Here is a 22448-nt window from a genome sequence, read left to right on the forward strand (position 1 = left end):
TTTATGGGAATATCAGAAATGTATCTGCACAAATCCTATTTTATTGTGATATAACTTTGATGAATTTAGTAACTCCAAAGATGATATTTCTTGGTGTTTAGAAATATGATTTTTATATTATTATTCTTTTAGTTACAAAATAATAAGAATTTTATGGAGGTTTCCATAATATGTCAAAATCACATTGATAGGCTAATATTATAATGTACACATACATTCTAAGATATATAACACAACATAAATGTTACCTTATAATTTAACAAAAGGGCAAACTGAGGCAGATCTTTGAATAAGATCTTTGATTAAGAATATATTTTGAATAAGATAACATTCATTAGCAGGGACATGCTACCTGTCAATAAATGAATCAGTAGTTTATGCTCATTCATCTTGAAGACCTTTAACAGAAAGACAGTTTCCTTTTTGTAGGGTTTTGGGGAATATAGAACAAACAGGAAGACAAGACAGATGATATCATGAGATTAAGTTCAAAAAGATGAGTTATAGAGCTGAGATGTAGGGAACAATGTGATCAGTTGAAAGATTGGTAACAGGGACTAGTGACATCTCCACCTTCTTCTCCCCACAGACCAAGGGCTTATTTTTGGACTCCAGGTACAAGTTAACAGTCCAGACTTTTGGACAGCAAACCAAGCATCCTTGAAAGTTATTGGACCCAAATCCTTTTCTTTCTTACCCAGTCTTCAAGGCCAGCAAAAATTCCTTGAGGCAAGCAACGATTATCAGAAGATGTAGATTTCTAATCTTAACCCCATTATAGACCTGATGAATTCTGAACTAAGTTCAGAAACAACAAATCTTAACTTGAGAACTTATAGGACAAAAGCACAATAAGTCAAAATCAACAACTTGTAAGTAGGATCAACAAAAAATATACAAGATAAATTTCAATCTTCTCCTACATGTATGCAAATATACATGTATACATTACTCTAATAGAGTGTTAAATTTGTGGTCTGAGATACTCCTGAATGCAATTAATCAGATTAAAGTAAAATTGGGAGGTGTTTTTAAAAATAAAAAAATTAAGACAACTCAAATAATTTTAATTTGTGGTTTTATAATGAGAAAAATTAATATAAATAAATATGCACCCACATCAATACATTTCTATTTGAATTTGACACCAATACTCTAATATATGAATTATTTAATTCATAATTACATATGATAATTACAGCACATTTTGGAATATATAAATACATATGTGTATGTAATATTACACCTAATGTACCAAGCTTACTCTAACTAAATACAAAACACTATATAAATTTCAGCTTTTATTTTGAATTAGAATTATTGATATTGTCAGAACTGTGGTTATTGTTATTTCTATATTAGCCAGGAGTTTTTACTCTTGGTAGTACAGAGTTAGGTAGCACAATAGATGGAAAGTAGTATCAGAAAGATCTGCTAGTCTAATTTCAGATTCTTATTAGCTGTGTAACCCTGAGCAAGTTCTTTTACCTCCATTTTACTTCAGTTTTTTTTCAGATGTAAGATGAAGATAATAATACCATCTACCTCCCAGTGTTGTTGTAAGGGTGAAATTTGTAAAGTTCTTCCAAAATCTTAAAGTGCTTATAAATTATTGCTACTACTATTATTAGGCAGGGGTCCTTGATATAATAGAGGACTTGGAAGCATGAAGACTTGTTCAACCTGTACCTTTGACAAACACTGGCTGTGTATGAGCCTGGACAAGTGAATATATTTCAGTGTTCCAGTGAATTCTTTACAGCTTTTAAGTTGCAGATGACATACTGATCTACATTGGCAAAGAGATATTTCCATCTTTTTTTTGAAAAATTTATTTAGTCAATTTAGAACATTATTCTTGGTTACAAGAATCATATTTCTTTCCCTCCCTCCCCTCCCTGCGCCCCTTCACATAGCCAACATGCAATTCTACTGGGTTTTACATGTGCCCTTGATCAGAACCTATTTCCATGTTGTTGATGTTTACACTAGAGTGATCATTTAGAGTCTATATCCCCAATCATATCCCCCTCGACCCATGTAATCAAGCAGTTGTTTTCCTTCAGTATTTCTACTCCCACTGTCTTTCCTCTGGATGTGGATAGTGTTCTTTCTTATAAATCCCTCCTAATTGTTCTGGATCACTGCATTGCCATTAATGTACAAGTCTATTATATTAAATTGTACCACAGTGTATCAGTCTCTGTGTATAGTGTTCTCCTGGTTCTACTCCTCTCACTCTGCATCAATTCCTAGAGGTCATTCCAATTCACATGGAATTCCTCCAGTTTTTTATTCCTTTGAGCACATTTAAATAGCTTTCCATTACCAACATATACCACAATTTGTTCACCATTCCCCAATTGAAGGGTATCCCCTCATTTTCCAATTTATTACCACCACAAAGAGAGCAGCTATGAATATTCTCATATAGGTCGTTTTCTTTATTATCTCTTTGGGGTATAAACCCAGCAGTACTATGGATGGATCAAAGGGCAGACAGTCTTTTAGCACCCTTTGGGCATAGTTCCAAATTGCCCTCCAGAATGCTTGGATCAATTCACAGTTCCACCAGCAGTGCATTAAATGTCCCAACTTTGCCACATCCCCTCCAACATTCATTACTTTCCTTTGCTGTCATGTTAGCCAATCTGCTAGGTGTGAGGTGATACCTCAGAGTTGTCTTGATTTGCATCTCTCTGGTTATAAGAGATTTAGAACACTTTTTCATGTGATTATTAATGGTTTTTATTTCTTTGCTTATTCATGCCCCTTGCCCATTTATCAATTGGAGAATGCTTTTTGGTCCTTCAGTGTAGATGCAGCCAGATCCTGTGTTATCCTCACTGTAGTTCCATGGTATCTGAATGCCTTCTTCTTAGCAGTTTGTAATATATTTTCCTTGGTCTGGTAGTTTTTGAATTTGGCTATAACAATCCTGGGTGTTGTCAGTTGGGGATTAAGTACAGGAGGCATTCTGTGGATTCTTTCAATCTCCACTTTTCCCTCTTTTTCTATAATGCTGGGGCAGTTTTCTTGGATAATTTCCTGTAGGATGATGTCCAGGCTTTTTCTTTTGTCATGATTTTCTGATAGAACAATGATTTTTAAATTGTCTCTCCTGGAATGATTTTCTAAATCTTCTGTTTTGTGAATAATGTGTTTCATATTTTCCTCAATTTTTTCATTCTTTTGATTTTGTTTTATAGTTTCCTGCTGCCTTGTGAAGTCGCTTGCTTCTAAGTGTTGTATTCTGGTTTTTAAAGACTGAATTTCATCCCTGGCTTTTTTGTCATCCTCCTCCTTCTGGTCTTATTTTCTTTGTAGGTCATCTTTCATCTCCTTTGCCTCATCTTTCATTTTCCTTGCCTCATCTTTCATCTCCTTTGCCTCATTTTCAAGTTTATTAATTTGGGCTTTCAAGACACTATTTTTTCGTCAAAGTTCAAGTGCTTCTGTTTCCAGATGACTTATTTTGTTTTTAAGGTTTTTTCCAGTTGTCATCAGCCTCTCTAAATTGTGTTTTGAATTGTATTTTGAGTTCTTCCAAAGTCTGTGTCCAATTCACTGGAGTTTCTGCATTTTTGCTTGTGTTCCTTGATCTTCCTCTGTTAGATTTGCTCTTTGTTTATTGTCTGGATAGAAGCTGTCAATTGTAATTTCTTTTTTTTTCTTTTTCTGTTGTTTGCTAATTTTAGCCCCTTCTTCCCCCCCCCCCATAATTACCTGTAGTTTTGCTCCTCTAATTATGTGCTATATCTGTGGGTTTGGGCTTTTCTGTTGACCTTCACTCTTGGAGCTTAGCAAGGCCTCTCAGAGCAGTCTATCAGTGAGGGATGTTGGAGCTTGAGCTTCCCTGTCCTCTGAAGGCTTGATAAGAGTAAGCCCAGTTCAGTTGAACTTGCATAGCCGGATGTGCCCTGAGGCCAAAACCTTGGGAAGGGGGGTGTAATATGGACTGTCTCAGCTGTAATTGGGCTGCCTTCTTCAAGGTTCTCCTCTGACTTCCTCCTCACAGTCTGTGATCAAGGCCCTGAGCCTGGAACAGCTTTACCTGCAAGGTACTCCCTCTAGACTAGTGCCATTGCCCAGCCAGAGATTCCAGCCACTGCTAGAGGCTCAGTGCTCTTGGTGGGGGAGGTGTCCTCAGACCTTCCTTCTTCCTTCCCCTTAAACCCATGTGTTCTTGAATTCAGGCTTTTGGGGAGTATACCTTTTAAGTTGAGTCCAGTAGTAGAGTTTCTTGTCTCTGTCCTATTGTTAGATATGGTTTTCAGTCCCATAGGAGTATTTGGTTTTTAATTGGTGAGGAAGGGTTTTCAGAGGTCTGAACTTTTGCTGCCTCTATGCCACCATCTTGACTTCGCCTCTTGAGAGATTTCCATCTTGATGAAATCATATATAAGGAATTACATATATGTAAAATCATATGGGCAAAATTCCCACATCATGAAAAGTCTTGGATAATTATCAGTGCTCATGGAAATAACTGTCATAAAGATCCCAGATCCCAGAAAAGTAGTTAAGTGTGAGTTAAAGAACATGATATATCACAGCCAAAACACTTTAATGTGATCCTTGGTTGCAATTATAGAGGTAGAGTGTCTTGAAGAACAGAAGTGATAGTTCTTGGTTGTCTGGCCAAACCCTGACTAGCAGACATCTTCAGTGCTGTGCTCAGTGAATCAAAACCATGCCATGTCAGAAATTGTTGGGAAAAAATTATAAAAATTTTGCTGCATGAAAAAAAAAAGATTTTGGATAGAAGAATAAGCAGAGCAAATATGAAGGAAACATGGGATACATGAGAATTAGATTCAGATATGTTAATACCTTGTCAAATGAATGGAAGAACTGGGACGTAAAGCCTCTAGCTCCAAAAGTCCATTCTAGTGCTCTTCCCACTAATACTGTACTATGATTGATATAGTTCTATTGTCTTACATCTTAATAAAATTTCTATAATTTCTTTATCTTAAAGTGAGTGAATTTATTACTTCAATGTAAACTTTAATTTTCTTCATGATAGTCTGTAAAAGGCCTATGTTTCTGCCTGAGGAACATCACTTCTTGAGGTCAGGGCTTCTACACTGCAGTGTTTAGCATAGTTTTTACTCAATAATAAGCATGAAATAAATGTTTGTTGACTTGACACAGAAGTGAAGTGACTTTCTCAGTCACATGCTAGTAATTAACCCAGTGAAGATTTGAACTGAGATTTTCTTGACTCTTAGGCCCAGTATTCTCTCCTGTAATATCTCATGGCTTCTATTTTGTTGAAATTATAAATTTGTGACTATATCATTTGGACATTTTCCTACTCTTGCCTGTTCTCTTTGACTAGGTGAGCTAGGGGGTGCTTATTCCCTATTTCATTGGGTAACATGAGTTATATCTTGAAAAACAGAAGACATCATTGAAAAATAAACACTTTCACGACAAGTGGAATTGATATCAGCACTCCTTCAAAAAAGATCATTTGAAAATATGTTGATTGTTCAATTGGAGAGTTCAAGTTACCTCTTTATTGGTTGGCCTTGGCCAGCCTAATTGTTGAAAGGAAAAGAATATTCCTGCTGAGTCCTACTCCAGAATTTGCCCTTAATCCTTGGAAAGTCAAAAGATCTACTGTGTCCTAAAGTCCTGTCTCATGTTTAAAATTTAATTAAATTTCGTAGTTGTTTATCATTGGATTAGATATTCTGAATTTTGTTTATTGGTATTGTACCTCCCATGAAGTGGTTTTGTTGCCTAGTAATGGTGAGACTTGAGATAGGCTTTAAATGAATTACAGATTAATCTGGTACATTTCTGTTTTCTTCTACAGATCAACAATTCATTTCTCATTTGTTAGTATCTCTCCAAGGAGTAGATGAGATTTCTCTTCCCTTTCCCCAATATCCAAATTTATTTTTAGCCCACTCTATTTGTCTGAGTTGCTAGATACCAAGGAAAAAGGTGCCCAAGAAACAGATTCACCTTCTTCTCTGTGGGGATTTATTTTTCCTCTCTTCAGGAGACATTCCCTCCCACCTTCTTCCGTTAGCATCTCACCCACATTTTTTCACAAAGACAAAAAACATTTTTTTCAGCTCACTCTCATTTATTCAACACAAGTGGAAAAGAGATTAAAAAGTAGAAATAATAACAGTGAATCTATTGGTATGCCTTAAAAGAAAGACATATGCTAGAGGGAACACTAGATTTGGAGTCAGAGCTGGATTCTAATCTTAATCCTGCCACTTATTAAATATTTTGGTTGGGACAAGAAACCTGGATGGGTGGTACAGTGGATAGAATGCTAGCCCTCAATTCCTCTTTTGCAAGAGGAAATGGAAAAGGAAATGGCAAATCACATCAGTGTCTTTGCTAAGAATACCTCAATGTGTCCATGAACAGTTGGAAACAACTGAAATGACTAAACAAGAAGTTACTCAGATCCAACTTCCTCTACTTTGAAATGGGGGTATCATCCTTTTGTATCATCTTTATTTTAAGGTTGGTGTGATGATTAAATGAGATGATATAAACTCAGTATGTTCAGGCTTGAATTCATTCCCTTTCCATGTACAAACCCTACTCTCTTCAGTACTTCCCCATTTCTTCCAAGGGTACAACCATCCTTCCAGACTATCCATGATTCTGCATGCTGTCTCATGCCATATATTTAATCAGTTGTAAAATATTCTTTTTTACCTTTCTCTTTATATAAATGCAACCATTCCATTTCAGCACCCCTTCCACTTACATGTATGTAGGAGCCTTCAAATGTAAGCCTTTCCTCTCTTTCTTTGGGGGGGGTGTTATAAAAATGTTTCATTTTACCAATTACATGTAATAACAATTTTCCAAATAACTTTTTTTGAATTTATATGATCCAATTTTCTCTGTTCTTCCCACAGCTGGCAAGCAATTCAATCTGGATTTCACACATAGTGTCTCACAAAATGTATTTCCATATTGTTTATTTTTGTAATTGTAAAGTAATTTTTTAAAAATTAAGACCTCTAACAAAACACTGGATAAACAAGTGAAAAATTGTATGCTTTCATCTGCATTATAACACTAGGAGTTCTTCATTTAGAAGTGGATAGCATACTTAGTCATAAGTCCCTCAGAATTGTCCTGGATCCTTGCATTACTGCTAGTAGAGAAATTCATTACATTCAATTGTACCTCAGTGTATCCTTCTCTGTGTATAATGTTGTCCTGGTTCTGCTCCTCTCACCCTGCATGAATTCCTGGAGGTCATTCCAGTTCACATGGAATTCTTCCAGTTCATTATTCCTTTGAACACAGTAGTATTCCCTCACCAATTGATACCACAATTTGATCAGTCATTCCCCAACTGAAGAGCATCCCCCCATTTTTGAATTTTTTTGCCACTACAAAGACTGTGGCTATAAATATTCTTGTACAAGTCTTTTTCCTTATGGTCTCTTTAGTGTACAAACACAGCAGTGGTATGGTTGGATCAAAGCTCAGATCATCTTTTAATACCCTTTGGGCATAATTCCAAACGGCAATCCAGAACAGTTGGATCAATTTACACAACTCCACCAGCAATGAATTAATTTTCCACTTTTGTCAAATCCCCTCCAACATTTATTACTTTCATTTGCTGTCATGTTAGCTAATCTGCTAAGTGTGAGGTGTTAACTAAGAGTTGTTTTGATTCACATTTATCTGATTATAAGAGATGTAGAATATTTTTTCATATGTTTATTGATAGTTATGATTTCTTTATCTGAAAATTTCCTATTCATGCCCCTTCCCATTTATCAGTTGGGGAATGACTTGATTTTTTGTACATTTGATTTAGCTTCTTATATGTTTAAGTAATTAGATCTTTTTCAGAGGTTTTTTTATGAAGATTTTTCCCAAATTTGCTGCTTCTCTTCTAATTTTGGTTGTGATGGTTTTGTTTTTTCAAAAGCCTCTTAATTTAATGTAATCAAAATTATTTATTTTATATTTTGTAATTTTTTTCTAACTCTTGCTGGGTCTTAAACTATGTCCTTTCCCAAGGATCTGTCAAGTATATTATTCTGTGTTCTACTAATGTACTCATAGTTCCCTTCTTTATATTCAAGTCATTCACCGATTATGAATTTATCTTGATGTAGGGTATAAGATGTTGATCTAAATCTAATCTCTCCCATATTTTTCCAATTTTCCCATCAGTTTTTTGTCAAATAGTGTATTTTTTCCCAAAATCTGTGATCTTTGGGTTTATCATAGTCTGTTTTGCTGAGGTCCTTTATCCCAAGTCTATTCCACTGATCCTCCCTTCTGTCTCTTAGCCAGTACCATATTGTTTTGATGACCACTGCTTTATAGTACAGTTTAAAATCTGGTACTGCTAGGCCACCTTCCTTCACATTTTTTTTCATGATATCCCTTGATATATTTGATCTTTTATTCTTCCAAATGAACCTTGTTATAGTTTTTTTTTCTAATTCTGTAAAAATGTTTCTTTGTAGTTTGCTAGGTACAGCACTAAATAAGTAAATTGATTTGGATTGGATGGTCATTTTTATTATGTTAGCTCATCCTATCCAGGAACAGTTAAAATTTTTCCAATTGTTTAGATCTAGTTTTAGTTGTGTGGAAAGTATTTTGTAGTTATGTTTGTATAATTCCTTTGTTTGTCTTGGCAGATAGATTCCTAAGCATTTTATAATATTTAAGGTAATTTTAAATGGAATTTACCTTTCTAACTCTTTTACCTGGATGGGTTGGAAATATATAGAAATGCTGATGATTTATGTGCATTTATTCTGTATCCTGTAATTTTGCTAAAGTTGTTGATTATTTCCACTAGCTTTTTAGTTGATTCTCTAGGATTCTTTAAGTAGACCATCATATCATATGCAAACAGTGATAGCTTGATCTTCTCATTACCTATTTTAATGCCTTCAATTTCTTTTTCTTCTCTAATTGCTACTGCTAGTGTTTCCAGTACACTGTTAAAAATAGAAGTGATGATGGGTATCCTTTTATCACTACTGATCTTATTGGGAATGCTTCTAATTTATTCCCATTGCAGATGATGTTTGCAGATGGTTTTAGATATATATTGTTTATTATTTTTAGAAAAGGTTCTTCTATCCCCATATTTTCTAGTGTTTTCAATAGGAATTGGTGTTGTATTTTGTCAGAGGCTTCTTCTGCATCTATTGAGATAATCATGATTTTTATTGATTTGCTTGTTGATATTTTTAGTTATGTAAATGGTTTTCCTAATATTGAACCATCCTTTCATTCCTGGTATAAATCCTAGCTGATCATAATGAATAACCCTCATGATCACTTGTTGGAGTCTTTTTGCTATTCTATTTAAGAATTTTGCATCTGTGTTTATTAAGGAGATTGGTCTATAGTTTTCTTTCTCTGTTTTTAATCTACCTGGCTTTGGAATCTGTACCATATTTGTGTCCTAAAAGGAACTTGGTAGAACTCCTTTGCTTATTATGTCAAATAGTTTATATAGTATTGGGATTAGTTGTTCTTTGAATGTTTGATAGAATTCACTTGTGAATACATCAGGGCTTAGGGATTTTTTCTTAGGGAGATCGTTGATGGCTTGTCCAATTTCTTTTTCTGATATGGGATTATATAAGTATTCTTTTTCTTCTGTTACTCTAGGCGATTTGTATTTTCTAAATATTCATACATATCACCTTCATTGCCATATTTGTTGCCATATAATTAGGCAAAATAGTTTTTAATGATTTCCTTAATTTCTTCTTCATTAAAGCTGTGGTCTCCCTTTTCATCTTTAAGACTGTTAACTTGGTTTTCTTCTTTCCTTTTTTATTAGATTACCAGTATTTCATGTATTTTATTTGTTTTTTCCAAAGTACCAGCTTCTTCTCTTATTTATTAATTCATTAATTCTTTTATTTTTGATTTTATTAATTTCTCCTTTGATTTTTTGCATCTCTAATTTAGTTTCCATCCAGAGATTTTTTTATTTGTTCACTTTCTACTTTTTTTAAATTTTCATGTCCATTTCATTGATTTTTGCCCTCTCTAATTTGTCAGTATTTGCATTCAAGGATATAAATTTCCCCCAAGTACTGTTTTGGCTGCATCCCAGAGATTTTTGTACTATGTCTCATAGTTGTCATTCTCTTCTATAAAATTATTAATTGTTTCTGTGATTTGTTCTTCAATTGATTTTGAAGAATCATATTATTTAATTTCCAATTAATTTTATATTTGCCTCTCAATGTACCCTTACTAATTATTAGTTTTATTGCTTTGTGATCTGAAAGTGTGCATTTATTATTTCTGCTTTTTTGTACTTGTTTGCCATATTCCCTTGCCCTAGCACATGGTCAGTCTTGTTGAGTATACCATGTGCTGCTGAAAAGAAGGTGTATTCCTTTTTTGTCCCTATTTATTTTTCTCCACATATCTATTTACTCTAATTTTTCTAGGATTTAGTTATCTAAGATTATAGAGTTTTAAGTTTTTGCTTTTCATGGTTTAAGTATGGAAACTATAATTGTAATAAAAGGAATTTGATAAGACTTATTCTTTAATTTTTCAAATCATTTATATAGTATTGAGATAAATTGTTCCTTAAATGTTTGGCAAAATTCACTTGTGAATACATCTGGTCCTGGAGATATTTTCTTTGGGAGTTCATTCATGGATTCTTCAATTTTTTTCCAAAAATAGTGTTATTAAATATTCTATGACCTCTTCTGGTATACTGGGCAGTTTATGTTTTTGTTCATTTTCATCCATTTCCGTTTGATTGGGCAAAATAAGTTCTAATTTTTTTTAAATTTCACCTTCATTGGTGATGCATTTCTTTTAAGTTTTTGTACAGTAGTCCTTCACTGTATCCTGGTTAACTTATCATGGCTTTATTGTATCACAAATTTAAATATATATATTTCTATATCCCCAAATTACACTTATCATGGTTACCTCGAGACTGTATCTGTATCCTGGTTACTGACAGACTCATTGACTGTAGGTTAATAAGAGTGTAGAAAAGGTATATAGGATAGTGAGAAGAATTTTTAAAGCCTTAAAATATATATAAATAATAAAATAAATATAACACCACTACTTCATGGATTTTCAACTATTGCAGGGGTCTCTAGAATGTAACTACAGATAGGTGAGAGATCATTGTATTATTAATTTGGTTATCTTCTTTCCTTTTAAAATAAATTAAATAAAATGAATAAATTATTATTTATAATTAATAAATTAAATAATAAATTAATAAACTAATAAATAAATTAATTAATTAAAAATAAAATAAATTAATCAATGGTTTATCTATTTTTTCCTTCATAAGATTGATTTCTAATTTTATTGATTACTTAATTTTTTAAACTTTCAACTTCTTTAATTTCTCCTTTGATTTTCAGGTTTTCTATTTTAGTTTATTTTTGGAGATTTTTAATTCATTCATTTTCTTATTTTTCTAGTTGTACATCCACTTCATTGATCTGACCCTTCTCTCCTTCAGTGATATATATGTTTAGAGATGTAAACTTTCCCCTAATTACTGCTTTGGTTTAATTTCACACAATTTTGGTATTTTGTCTCTTTGTTGTCATTTTTTTAATGAGATTAATGATTGTATCTATAATTTGTTCTTTGACCCACTCATTCTTTAGGATTAGATTTAATTTCACATTAATATTTAATGGCTCTTTATTAAATATAATTTTATTCCATTATTACTTGAAAAACATGTATTTAACATTTCTGTTTTTCTGGATTTAGTTTTGAGATTTTTATGCTTTAATGCATGGTTCATTTTTGTAAAGGTGTCTGTCATGTACAATTGAGAAAAAGAAATATTTTCTAATCCCATTCAGCTTTCTCCAGAGAGTCTATCATATACAACATTTCTAAGCTTTTATTCATCTCTTTAACTAGGGGTGGTGATTAGGATCCATGAGGGATTTGTATGGCTCAGAAGAGAAATCTCTGATCAGCCTGTCTCCCTTGGCTTCCTCAAGCAAGAGAGAGAGATCAATGTATCCCCCTGAAATCTCTTCTTCCCTCAAGATTCCAAACTTCCTTCATCATCCCCCACTGTGAATGCAAACTTTGGCATGTCTTCCAGGCTCTGTCACTCAAAGTCTCTGGATCATTCCTCTATCACATGACCTGGGAGTTCTTGAATTTGACTATAATATTCCTGGGAATTTTCATTTTGGAATCTCTTTCAGATGGTGATCAGTAGATTCTTTCAATTTCTACTTTACTCTCTTGTTTAAGTATCTCAGGATAGTTTCCCGTAGTAATTTCTCAGATATGATTTCTAGTATCTTTGATCTTGACATTCAGTAGTACAATAATTGTAAGATTTTGTCTTCATGAGCAATTTATCATAACATTTAGTGTTTATAATGAGTTCATCTATTTTTTATTCTTTTGGTTTTATTTTATTGTTTCGTAATGTCACATGGAATCATTCACTTCCACTTGCTCCATTCAAATTTTTACAGAGTTTTTTTCCCTCCGGAATTTTATAACACCCCAGCACCCCAATTTGCTCAATTATGTTTTCAGATGTTATTTTCTTCAATTTCTGTGCCTCTTTTATCAAGCTGTTAATCATCTTCTCATTATTTTCTTCCTTTGCTCTCATTTTTTTACCTAAATTTTCCTCCATCATTCTTATTTGATTTTGAAAACCACTTTTACCTCTTCTATGAATTTTTGCTGTGCTTTTATCTAATTCACTTTTTTCCTTTGGGTCTTTGCTTGTAGTTATTTTGACACCATTGCCTTCTTCTGAGTTTGTATCTTGTTCTACCTGTTTCCACAGCAGCTTTTTATGCTCAGATTCTCTTTCTTTTGTTGTTGTTTATTTTCCTTTTTTTATGATTTTGAACTTTATGTTAAAGTTGGGCTACATTCCAAGCATCTGACGGCATAAGGACACTTTTTCAAGTTGCAGGCTTTTTCACACTGCTATTTTCAGAGTTAGTTTTGGGTATTTGGAAGTTTTCAGTGGTTCTGAGAGTAATATGGGGAGATATATGGTCATTGCTCTCTTGGTCTGCATTCTGTTTCTTACCCAGGAAGGGTTACCTCTCCCTTGGGATGGGAAACAATACACCAACACACCTTCCATCTTTGATCCCTTGGAAAGAGAAGTGATACTACTTCTCAGGATTCCTGCTAACTTGAGACCAGAAGTGGTACTCTTAGGGTACTTGATTTCTTGAGATTTGGAGCAATGCTGTGGCCAAATATTGCTTCTCTCTGCTCTTAAACTATATTTCAGAAATGGGTTTAGGCAATGGAGTTGCCAAAGTGAGCTTTCTCCTATGACATGTACTAACACAGAGATCCCCTGTAATCTCTTCCTGACCAGTTTTCAGGTCTCTTTACCATTTCTGGCTTAAAAACTCCAAAAGCTGTTTTTGCATCTATCATCACTACCTAGTTCCACCCATGGTGTTTCATTCATATGAGCCTTAGACCTCCCTCCACCACCTTGCCATGTAGCTCTCTTTCTAGACTCCAATGTTGTATTGGGATGGAAGAATGTCCCATCTTGACCATTATTTTGGCACTACCACTCCAGAATTTGAATTGAGGTATTTTTTAAATTTGTTTGGAGGAGAATGTTGGAAGCTTTCAGTTGAGTGTCATCTCCTCATCCATCTTGGCTCTATCTCTGGAAATCCTATATATTTTCTTATGTACAGGGTGTCTCCCCTAATAGAATGAATACTTCTTAAGTGCATGGACTAGTTAATTTGGTTTTTTTGTAACTATGTCTAGTACAATGCCCAATACCTTGTAGGTATATGCTCATTGGCTGATCATTGATGTTGCAAAAACTCTGTAATTTTAATGTCTTCTGTTTAGAGTATTGATTATTATTAGCTTAAAGTATTAAATTAATAAAAAGTAATCGCATTTATTCAAAATTTTAAGGCTTTCCTCCTAATGGTAACATGTAGTAGGAAGCACAAGAATTAATAGCCCAGATTTATAGACCAGAAAGTGAGTCTCCAACATTTTAGAAGCAGGATGGAGACTCATGCATTTTGGCTTCAGAAGTCTTTCAACTATATCATCTGCCCTTAAGAACCTTCTACACCATCAACAATTTTCTTCTAATACAATCACCAAATTGAGAAGAAATCATCTATTGGACTCTACTAACTTACATTTTGATATTTACTGTCTATTATCAGTTCTTCACAGAAATAAAAATCTTTCCAACTCAATGAGTTTTGTAGTAATCAGAGTAAAAATATTTTAAATAGGAAGGCAAGGGAAAGGTCTTATTTCGATCTTGCTGGATTGGCAATTTCCAATTAGTCAAGAAATCAATCAATCAATCAATATTTATTGAGTACTTACTCTATACAGGCACTGTGTTAAACATTAAAGATACAAAAAAGGCAAAAGATAATCTCTAACCTCAAGGACATTTCATTCTAATAGAAGAGACAACATGCAAATAAATATACACAAAGCAAGCTATACACAAGATAAATAGGAAATATTTAACCGAGGGAAGGAACAAGAATTAAGAACGGTTAGATAATGCTTCCCACAGGAACCCATAGGATTTTAGCTGAAATTTAAAGGAAGTCAGGGAGGTGAGTAGTTGATATGGAGGAGGGAAAGCATTTTAAATGCCTAACATGTGCCAGCCATGGTGATAAATGATGAGCATACATAGACTCAAAACATTCACTTATAAACATTCACAATTTTTAGGGACCTCAGAAATTGTCTAGCCTGTTTGCCCTCATTTTAGAGAGGAGGAAATATATCAAGAGAGGTTAAGTGATTTGTCCAGATTATCACAAGTAGTAGTTGAAATGACACATGAGCCAAGTTTTTATGACTTTAAATTCTACACTTTTTGCAATGCATCAGTGTTTGTTGAATGAATGATTACATTATATGCTCCGTAATTGAAAATGGGGAAAGAGGCCTGTATCACAGCTTATGAACTTATAGACCTGGAATAATGTTCATTTTTACTTCTGTCGAAGAAATGAAGAATTTTCATTTTTACATGCTTGGCAAATTGAATCTGAACTTTTCATAATGGAGCTCATAACATATTCATATATAACTTTATGTTATATAAACTTTTAAGACAGTTTCCTCATGCATGATGTATGATTATGCCAAGAAAGATGACAATTATAGTATGGGAGACTGAATGGCTCATACTGTATCTATAGATGTAGAATTTTCTTTTTTAAATGACTAAGGAACATATTTCATTTAATAACTTTCCCAATTTGAATAATGGAGAACATCCAGGCTTAGTCCTTAAGTCTGTTAGGAAGAAAGGAAGCACTCTGTAAACCTTAAAACCTTCTATACATTTGGATTATTTATTATTGTGGTTATGCCTGTTAACAAATAACAAAATGAGAAATTCTAGAGAAGAAATTGTAATAAAGGGTGTTATTAGAGAAATGTGTCATCAGTTGAATCCAATAGTCCATCACTATAGTAACTCCTACTGGTAAGACTGAGGCTGCTAAACAACTTGAATTTGGGAGTCCTGAGGAGTGGTAGGACCAAAGCTGATCATCTGCACTGAGTCTGGAACCAAGCCTCTGGGGACAGATGACACCAGAATGCCTAAGGAAGGCAAAACTGGTAAAATAAATTGGAACAAGTTAAAGCTTCCATGGTGATTAGCAGTGGGATTGACCTTTTACTTACTGCTATCCTTCTATGATGAGCTGAGATAGGGAGAACCAATCTAGGAAGAAAGGAAAGAAGGAAGGAAGGACTAAGGAGGGAAGGAAGGAAAGATGGATAAAAGGAGATAGGGAGGGAATAAGCAAAATTTGTTTACTAACTTTACTCATAACATTTTTATATAGTTGGGCAAACCATTTAATTTCTGAATTTTAGTTGTTATTCATTCAAAAGAGAGAAATGATAAGACAGATTATAAATTATATATTAACATATAAATATATGGCATTACATATTTTAATATAATCAGTCCTACTTCACATGTTGTCAAATTGTGTTCCATTGTATGGGCAAGGGCTCCACTAAATGCTACCTTTCCAAGAAGATTTTAAAAAAATTTAGAGAGTCTCTTTAATGAGTTACTATTGCTTGTGCTTTATGCATCTAAAATAATGGAATGGCTTATTATAAAAACTCAGTTATCTATTGTGGAACAAAGGAAGGATCAAAATACAAAGAACAGAACACTGAGTTTGGAGGTTAAAGGGATAGTTTCAATCCTGGTTATTCTATTTTCTACCTGTGTGATATTGTATTAGCTACGTTCCCTTTTGAAGACAGCTTCCTAATTTATCAAAGGTCAGGATTCAAATTCCACTCAGTATATATTAAACTCCAATTATATATATGATAAAATGCTAGATGCTGAGAATACAAATACAAAAGTGAAAAGTCCTTGTCTTTTTTTTTTCAGTTGTAGTAGATGGTGTCTATGATCCTTTCCACCTCTAAAATAAGACTATAATTTAGTGTTCTTTCTCTATCATAGTATTTTTTAAATATTGGTCTTTCAGTTTATATAATGGACTTTTCTAATTATTCAAATATAAAATTAGAAGGAAGTTCAAAGGTTTAGGGACATCCTTAGTAATCAAAATGCTTAAAAATTTATTGCCATCTTTCCTTCTTACATCATCCATATTTCATAAAATATCCCTACTTTGCTACCATTCTGGCAAAGTGAACAATCCCTGTAACATAGAAAAAAAGAGGAAAAATATTTTTGCTAAACAAATAAACACATTCAAAGAGTCTAACATTAAGGGAAATGATAGCATCTGAATGCAGATTGAAGCATACTATTTATCACTTCATTTCCTCCATGAATTTTTCCCAGTGTAAGTGATATGTCTTTCTTTCACAATGTAATGTATGTGGAAATACATAATAACAGTACAACATATATACATTTATATATATATATATGTATATATATATAATTTGCCATCTTGGGGAGAGGGAAAGGGTAGATTGGAGAGATTATGGACTGCAAACTTTCAGAAAATGTTTACTAAAATTGTATCAATATGTAAACAAAATTTTAAAAATAGTTTAACATTTTATGCAGTGTCTCTTTCCCATAGCTCCCCATTTCTGCAAAGAAGGTAGAGATCTAGGTGGCTCAGTAGATTGAGAGCCAGAGCTTGACATGAGAGGTTCCTGGATTAAAATGTGACCTCAGAAACTTCCTAGATGTGTTACCCTGGCCAAATCACTTAATCCTCATTGCCTAGCCCTTATCACTCTTCTGTCATGTACCTGACACACAGTATTGATTCGAAGACAGAAAGTAAAGGTTTAAAAAAATGAATAAAAATGACCTTCATAGTATATGCTAAGCAATAGAATCACTTGGTCGAATGGTATGCATATTTTAATCATATTCCTCTTATAATAGAGCAGTTCATCCATTTACCTTTTTTAAAATAAATTGTATATTCATCCTTTTCCTGTTTTTGTATCATCCCAATTTTGGAATATTTTGTCACTTTCCCTGCCCATTGAATTATCTCTTGTAGTGAAGAGGAAAAAGAAAAGAGAAAAAAAGATGATTCAGTAAAACCTAGAAACACATAAATCTGTCTAGAAAATTGTACAACATCACTTTTTCCTAGCCCCTTGCATACACAAAAAATACAAAATAGAGTGCACTTTTTCAGTTCTTTCTTAAAAACAACTGTGGTCATTATTACATGAAATTCAGTTGTGTTTTTCTTGCTATTTTTCTTTCCATTGATATTCATTTTTCTGTGAGTTGATGTGACACATCTGTCATTCTGTGATTATTTTTGGTTTTGCTTACTTCACTCTATATCAGTTCATATATCTCCTTATATATTTCCAAATTCATCATATTCGAATTGTGCAACACTATTGTATTTTATTCATGCATGCCAATATGTTCAACTATACCTTGATCAATGGACACTGACTTTGCAGTTTTCTGTTCTTTTGAAATAAAAAAATAAAGCATTGCTCTGAATATTTTGCTATATGTTTGATCATTCATTCATTCATTAAACATTTATTAAGCACCTTCTTTGAGCACATTGGGAGCACAAAAAAAAAGACAAAAGACAGTCTTTTTCCTCAAGGTGCTTCCTATCTAGCAGAATATTTCTAGAAGTAGGATTAAGATCCATTCACTTTTTAAAGTCTCCTCTCACTTTCAATTTTTAAGAAAGTTGAAATAACTTGTCTACCTGTTTGTCCCTTCTGGAATGAGTAAAAATCTGTTGACACTCTAGAAACTGGGTTGCATTTTTTATCCCAATCAACCTTGGGTTTAAAAAATCTGAACTTTCTGTTTGTGAAGTTCTTTTCCTATGAAGAATGATTTCTCTTAGTGAATTGCCTGATCAAATATATTTGTCAGAATTTATCCTGACATGATTCTTCCATTTGTTTTGCTCCTTTTCCCTCTCTCCTTCCAACAAGACTGTCTGACAGCTTTATGACCTTTTGAAGTCCCTCAGATGGTCATTTGAGTTGCCCATCACTTGGTAAGTCATTTTTCTACTGACAAACAACATATTTCATTCATGAAATGACCTTTCCAACTCTAGTTGTTTACCCCAGACATCAGACCCTTTTTTCATAATAAGATGAATTTCAGAAATTTACAGCTTAGATTCTACTTGAGAAATGTGCTTCTTAAAGGTGATGCTTTTTCAAGAGCCATTGATCTAGATTATAGATCAAGTAGCAGTGGAAAACCTCACTGTACAGTGGCAAAAACTCTGGTTTGGAATTGAGGTACCAGGATGTGAATCCTGATGGCTGTCACATGCTACCTGTGCAACCATGGGCAAGAGTCTCATCACCTCACTTTTCCTTTCTATAAAGTGAAGGCATGGCCTAAGTCAGGGTTTTTTTTTAATAAAGTCCAAGAATATATGTATTTTTGAAGAATGTATTTAAACAGAATTTATTTCCTTTATAATTGTAGGCATTATTATTTTATGTATTATTCTGAGATTTGATCTGTAGCCTTCATCAGAATGCCATAAGGAATCCTTAAGAAAAAAAAAAACTTTTTTTAAAAAAGGTAATAACTCTTGGTCCAGTTCATTTCTAATGTTTCTTCCAACACTCAATCCCATAATGTTATTTCTTATAATTGGTTAATTTGGGCTTTTGGTAAGGGATGGCTTCTTAACTTTGCTCTAGTCATATATTTACAAGTTGCATATTAGATCACATCATACTTCACTTGTTTATTGTATAAGTGATCTCTCATTCCTAGGGGAAAAGGTTCCCTATCATAATTATCTGATTTGTGTCAGTGGTATTGCTATTTTGCTCCAATCTTCTGGGGAGAAATTTTGGAGTCAGATAATGTTAGCTCATAACATCATGAATCATAAAATGGAAAAGGAGCATCAGAAATTACCTTATTCTTTGCTATAGTTTAATAGATGAGAAAATGGAAAAATTAAGCAACTGATCCAAATTTGCATAGAAAGTTACTGGAAGGCTCAGGAACAGAACCCCAGTCTCTAAATTACTAATTGAGTGTTCTTTTCATTCCTTATTACCAATATGATCTTATGGACATTAGATCGTGCTCTTGGCCTCAATCTTAAAATGAATCTGTTGAATAACAAGTCTTCAGGTCTGCAACTTTATCCTTTCTTTCAGCTCAGTATCAAAGCCATCTTCATGTCCCATCAATTTTCTATCCTCACTGCCATTTCACTGCCTCATTCTTTTGTGATCTCAGTTCTTGTTCACTGATCAAATTGGTATCTATACTACTAGCCTTTGCCTTTTCTAATCCATAATATATATCTCTTCCACACTATTCTTTTTTTAAATAGGCTGTATATATATTATTATATAATACATATTTCCATGTTTATCATGTTGTAAAAGAAGACATATTGCTTTCACTAGAGAAAAATTCATGGAGGAAATAAAGTAAAGAATGGTATGTTTCCAGACTATTATTTTAATATATTGATTTCAAAATAGAATCCTAAAATCTTGGAAATGGAAAGAATCTTAGGTTTCATTTAATCTAGACTCCCTGTTACATGAAGGAATCTTCCCTGCAGGATCTCTAACCACCATGCTTGAACACCTCTAGGGACAGGCGATGCATTGCCTCATAAGCTTCTTATTCCACTATTGAATGTGTGTGTGCATGCATGTGTATACATATGTGTGTGTGCGTGTATGTGTAAAACTTAAAAACCATTGGTTTCATTCTACCTTTGGAGGTAGTAAGATATTTCCACTAATGTCCAACCAGAGTGAATTGAAGGGGGATTGTCACTTCCCCTATACTGAAACCTCATAGACTGCTTTGTTTCATTTCATTTTGAAATAAGGAAGACCTGAGTTCAAGTCTTGCCTTGCTATATCCTACCTATAAAACCTTGAAATATTACTTAATCTCTGTGTTTCAGTTTGCTGACATTTGAAATGGGGCTATTGAGATTCGTGACTTCTAAATAACATCTTAGTTCCAAATCTCTTATCTTAGTTCATTTTACTCTCATAACTCCTTGTTACCTTGTATTAAGTTTGTTTTCATCAAATCTTAAAAATTTTTTTACATATGCTATTAAGCCATATGTCTCCAGTCTTACACTCATAGCTGTAAGACAAGATGCTGCATTCATTTCCATTCAGTTTCATCTTATGTTTTCAGCTGTGCTTCTAAATTATCAAAATCTTTACATAGGGCAACTTGGTGTCTCAGTATATTGAGAGCCTAGCCTGGACCCTGAAGAGTCCTGGGTTCAAATTTGACCTCAGACATCATCTAGCTGTGTGACCCCAGGCAAGTCACCTAACCTTAATATCCTGGCCCTTACTGTTCTTCTGCCTTGAAACCTGTTGTTTAATATTGGTTCTAAAATAAGGGTTTTTTTTTTTGCAATCTTTATGAATCCTGATCGGGCACACAATGTATTAACTGTCCATCTAAATTTTGAGTCATTTTCAAATTGCATTTGCATAGGGCTTCTTTGTCTTCATTTAAGTCATTGGTAAAAATGCTGAAAACAATGGAAAAAAATCCTTCTCTGTTTAAGATTTCTTGGTGGTTGCTTATGGATTATCATATAAATTATAGTAATATTTTTGCATTTAACATGCATTGTTTAAAAACCTTTCAGACATAATTTCATCTGTATCTTGCAATAATATGATGAAGTAAATTGGACAATTTTTAGCCCCATTTTGCAAGTGAAGCACCAGAAGTAGTATATTTTTGACTTCCAACCAATCATTCTTTCTCTTACACAAAAACCTAAATTCAGGCTATTCTGGTTAGCTTTTAAAGTCCTCCATGATCTGATCCCATCTAACATTATTTCCACTTATTGTTTTTTCTCCAAAATATCCTCTTGTCTAGAAGACAGGTTTATTTATTTTCTTCATCAATTCCAGTTCTCAGCTTTTGAAGGTGCTAGATCCTAGACATCTGAAATGCCTTCCTTCTTCACCTTTGACTATTCAAGATCTTATTCTCACTTCCTACATGAAGTTTAACTGAAACCTTTTTTGTTCAGTTGTTTTAATTATAGTAAACTCTTAGTGACCCCCTTTGGGGTATTGTTGGCAAAGATATTAGAGTGGTTTTCCATTTTCCATCTTGACCTAATTTGATATATGAGGAAACTGAAGAAAACAGGGTTAACTAACTTGTACCTGATCACACAGCTAGTAGGTGTCAGAGGACTTATTTAAACTCAGGAATATGAGTCTTCCTGACACCAGTACCAATACCACCTTAATTCACTGTGCCACCTAGTTGTGTGTATATTTGTGTGTGTGCATGGGCATGTCTGTTTGCAGGGCCACATAACTAGTAAGTGTCTGAGGTCAGATTTGAACTCATGAACATGAATCTTCCTGATGCCAAGCCCAGATCTCTGACCGCTACACCACCTACTGTCCCAACTGAACTCTATAGAAATCATCTATTTGTTGAACACTTCTTATACTACTCTTATTAGTTCTAATGATTATTGTTTCATGGGTGTTAGGTTTACTTACACAAAAATGCATTTGTACTTTTCTTAAAACTAAACTTATCATTTATTTGTTTTCCAATAGAAAAAAATAGGGCTACAAAGACATCATAATCATTGTGTATTTGTCATATACACTGATCTATCCATCTTTTTTCTCCTCATCCTTCTTTCTCCAATAAGGAAATGTTATTCTTTCAATAATTTCTACAGATGCTATGATCACTTCCATATTTCATAATGTTGCATATGTTTTTCTTAGAATGGTGTGAAAAATCTGTGACCATTTTAAATTCCAGAAATGTATATTAAGCATCTTTCTGGAGAAATATCAATTGTAAAATATTTTTTTCAATTGAGCTTTCATTTCAGGATGCTAGTAAATCTCTTAATATACTTAGTCTCATTTGTTTCCTTTTTCCTGAGTAGATTTATGTTCAATGTCTCTCA

At 33.5% G+C, this 22448-nt stretch overlaps 1 protein-coding gene across 4 annotated transcripts in view; it reads left to right on the top strand.

Annotated features, from left to right (window-relative positions):
* The window catches only part of DLG2 (discs large MAGUK scaffold protein 2), a 2177398-nt gene that overhangs the window by 222294 nt on the left and 1932656 nt on the right, over positions 1–22448 (top strand). The window lies entirely within an intron of this gene.

Source organism: Monodelphis domestica, chromosome 4 (assembly GCF_027887165.1).
Source record: "Monodelphis domestica isolate mMonDom1 chromosome 4, mMonDom1.pri, whole genome shotgun sequence".
Lineage (NCBI taxonomy): Eukaryota > Metazoa > Chordata > Mammalia > Didelphimorphia > Didelphidae > Monodelphis > Monodelphis domestica.